Source organism: Dioscorea cayenensis, unplaced genomic scaffold (genome assembly GCF_009730915.1).
Source record: "Dioscorea cayenensis subsp. rotundata cultivar TDr96_F1 unplaced genomic scaffold, TDr96_F1_v2_PseudoChromosome.rev07_lg8_w22 25.fasta BLBR01001239.1, whole genome shotgun sequence".
NCBI classification, from domain to species: domain Eukaryota; kingdom Viridiplantae; phylum Streptophyta; class Magnoliopsida; order Dioscoreales; family Dioscoreaceae; genus Dioscorea; species Dioscorea cayenensis.
This window is the reverse complement of record NW_024087630.1, coordinates 17699-21753: the sequence shown is the minus strand read 5'-3', so window position 1 is coordinate 21753 and position 4055 is coordinate 17699.

The window sequence follows — 4055 nt, the reverse complement described above, 5'->3', positions numbered from 1 at the left end:
TTCACAAGCATTAAGTACCATTAAATTGAATGAAAGACAAGTAAATATTAATAAGAAAATAAAAGTCAATGCATCATCAATTATCTAAACATTACCCTAATCCTAATCCTAGAACAAAAGATCTACTGGCTCATGTTTGATTTATAAGCTAAAAAGTTCATTTCAATCATAGATCTAAACATGGAATAAATCAAACAATAAGAAAGAAGAAACTCTTGATACTCCACGCATGATATTATTGTAGATTGATGAATCTCTCCCTTGATCTCCGACTTCTTTCTCCTCTTTTATAGCTTTAGATGATCTCCAACCCTTAGAAAAATTGTTTCCTTGTTGTCGTAGCCAAAGATTCTTTAAAATTCTTTTTCTTAACTTTATGCAGAGGAGAGTTAAATTAGGGTTTCGATGACCGTAAAGATCCACTTGCCATGTTAGCTACAAGTGCAAGTTGTGCTTCTTCTAGGGTTTTAGCCTTTTAAATTTCTGGACCATGATCCATGGGTGTGGTGGCTACCATAGGTCACCCAGCTCAAATAAAAGCCAAACTCCACTTACCCCTGCATGTAAACTGATGAAGAGTAGTAGCTTGAACTAAAAGAGTGAAACTAAACTATAAACATGGGGAAAGATGCATGATCAACTAAAAAATTAAACCTAAATCTAATAAAAAATTTATTATAATTTATTACTTATCGCTATTTCCTTTGAAGCGTAGTCTAAATCCTAAGAGCCACATGGCCTATTCACAAGTGTGTTCCCTATTTAACTCTTTGGTTTCTATAAAAATCAAGGGGATGTCACACTCTTCGATGCTTGGATTAGCACTGTGGATTGAGACCCCATGTATCTCTGAAACTCTTGTTTCTTGATATTTTCCATCCTCGATTTTTCTCTCTCTCTTCTTTTTGCCTCAAGCTCATCATCGCAGCTTGACACTCATAAGAGGTGAAAATAAGTACCAGCTGAGCTTAAATTTTCTAAAAAACACTTAGTGCATTGATTTGAAGTAGAAAAATATGCACAATCAAGTACTTATAAAAAATTAGACATGAACTAAGGGTTCTTCTTCTTAGTAATTAAATAAATATAGGTATGACCTCAGGAATTTGGTAGATAATAAGTAGAAAGGAAGTGGTTCACATCAACATAAATAGTTTCTTCAATATCATGCCAAAAGAATTTGAAAAAAATCTATTTTAAAACTGTAAAGGCATGAGATCTTACAAGGAAAAGGCATAATGGTATTGAAAATTTTAGCTTTTGTATAATAGTACTGAAAATTTCAACTCTTATGACCTTTCTAGTGAGGAAATCCTTATCTCTAGTGGAAATCATTGGTAGATTAGTAGGGAAGGTTTGATGAAGATCAATGAAGGAAAAATGAGTAGCCTTTGCCCATAAACTAAATAAATAGTTAATAAAAGCAAGTTCAAGAACATCTATATTAATGTAATTGACACCACTAAGATCAATATAAAGAAAAATGGGGCGTTTATGTTATTTTACTATTATCGAAGAAGGCAGTATTAATATCTCCATTGTGAACCAACAAGAGTCTAGATCATTGAGCCCATTTCAAGCACTTATGTTTGAGAAGTGTATTGTAATTATTATCCAAATTCCTAAAGTTAATACCAAGATCCGCCTCTTGGGTACTAATCAAAATCATCATTAACAAGATCATGATGTTCTAAAAGTCTTGATCTTTTGTCTCACATTCCTAACTTATCTATCTAGAGAGGTCAAAACCGCTTTGACCTTCTATGAATAGAGGTCCCTTTTGGTCCCTAATTAAAAGGCGAGTAAAACCATGCAAGGATGAAGAATGGTGCTTTGAATTTTACAGTATTTTTAATGATATGATGACACTCAATATAGTCAAGCTACAATTTTCAAACCATATGACTTCTAGAAAAGAGCCTGTTACATGCAGTTATCAAAAGAGGGGTATGATTTGAAGTAGCTCTAGAAGATAGGAAAACATGATAATAATAAAAGTGGATGTTCTAATTAGAATTAACAAGGCATCTATCCGATCTAGTCCATCTTTTACCAGAACCAGTGCTACCATTACACCAGGTCTAGACCTGTATAATTCACATCAAAAAAAGTTTCTAACAATGAAGATGTTGAAAAGATTAGCTTTTACAAAGTAAGTAAGCATAAGAATCTCTTATGATCGCTGACTAGTGCAAAATAGTATTAAAATCACCTATAATAAAACCAAGGAATATTTTAAAATAGAGATACAAGTTATCCACAATTTCCTCTACATGTCAATCATTTGTCTATTGTAAACAATGGACATAATCAAGGCGATAGGGTATTGTGAAGAAATTATTCAGATGAAGAGCATTATAGGATGATTCTATAGTAGTAATCAAATAGAGGGACTTTCACCAAAGCATCACGATACCTCATGACAACCCAATTGAAGGAATTTCTTTCCACTCCTATGATCACTTGTTGCAAAGTCTCATGATCCTTGTCTCATCTACTCTAGTTTCAACAAAGCACACTAGATAAGGTTTATTTTGTTGATGATGTCTAATATACGACTGAACGTTTCCAAATATGCAAGCCCTCTATAATCCCAACAAAGAATGTTGTGCACAGTCATGATTTAGGAGTAAAAGGATTAAAGATAAGAATAATTCAAAGGAGTACCCCCTCATATATGAGATATAAGTAACCCATGAATTCATGTCCATTCTCCTTTTTTTGTGGGAATTATCTTGTTGATCAGTGCTCGTTCTTGCCATAGTACCCTTTCAAATGGCTTCTTGGATGGAATGAAGGTATTACCAAATAAAAAGCTTATTCTTTTATTTGAGAATTCATCTCTTGAATTGTGTGCATTGCATCATGGGCTAGTAACATAGAGTAAATTTTAAGAGACATCAATCTCATGGAAAGTTGAAGGCATTAGAGTTGGTTTATTTCGATGTTTGTGGCCCTATGAATGTCAAGTCTCTTGGTGGTGCTTCTTATTTTGTCACTTTCATGGATGATTATTCTAGAAAGTAATGTCTTTATCCATTAGAATCCAAGGATCAAGTTTTTGAAACTTTCAAGATGTTCAAGCCCGTGTTGAGAAAGAAAGTGAAAGGTTTATAAAATGTTTGCAAACCAACAATGGTGGAGAATTTTGCTCTAGTGCTTTTGATGGTTATTGTGCGAAGAATGGCATCGAGAGATTGAAGACGGTCCCTCACACCCCACAAAAAAATGGTGTCATTGAAAAAATGAATAGAACCATTGTGGAAAGGGTAAGAAGTATATTGTCTCACTCCTACCTTCCTAAGTTCTTTTGGGCGGAAGAGGCAAATACGACGATATACCTCATCAATAGGTCACTAACTACTCCATTGGAAGGTAATGTTCTAGAAATGCTATGGCGTGGTAAGAAAATCTCTTAAAATAATTTAAGAGTTTTTGGTTGTGAAGCTTCTGTACATGTGCCTTCCAAAAAAAGATGTAAGCTTGATTATAAATCAAGGAAATGTGCTTTCCTTGGTTTTATCTCCTTCTCCTGACTCTCTAATTTTTATTTCCTATGTTTTCTAGCAAATTTGATGGCACACAATTAATCATAAACCTTGGGCTCTAGCTTACATGCTAATGGTATTTGATCTGCATTAATTTGTGATTGGTTGTTATACATATAGTATACTCTCTCAATATTATATATATGAAAACAATAAACGTAGGTAAGTGTTTACCTCATTAAATCTTTCATACTAATGTTGATTTTATGATTGGTTAGCCAAGGAATGGTTTCCCTTGTTTGTACTACCCGCTACCAGTGATTTGAATTAAGAAGCATGATTGAGATAATAAAAACGTATAACATGTCATATTAAATGTTCACCTATACAAATCACATGATTTGTTGATATGGATTTTGTGTACATAGAGTTATATTTAAGCATGATTTGTTGATGGTTTTGTACTCATAGAATTATATTCAAAGCATGGAATAGTCATGCACACCTTCTTTGTCCATTATTTCTCAAAAAGTTTTGGTTGTTTACAAAATGAAGAGCTCGAAAAAG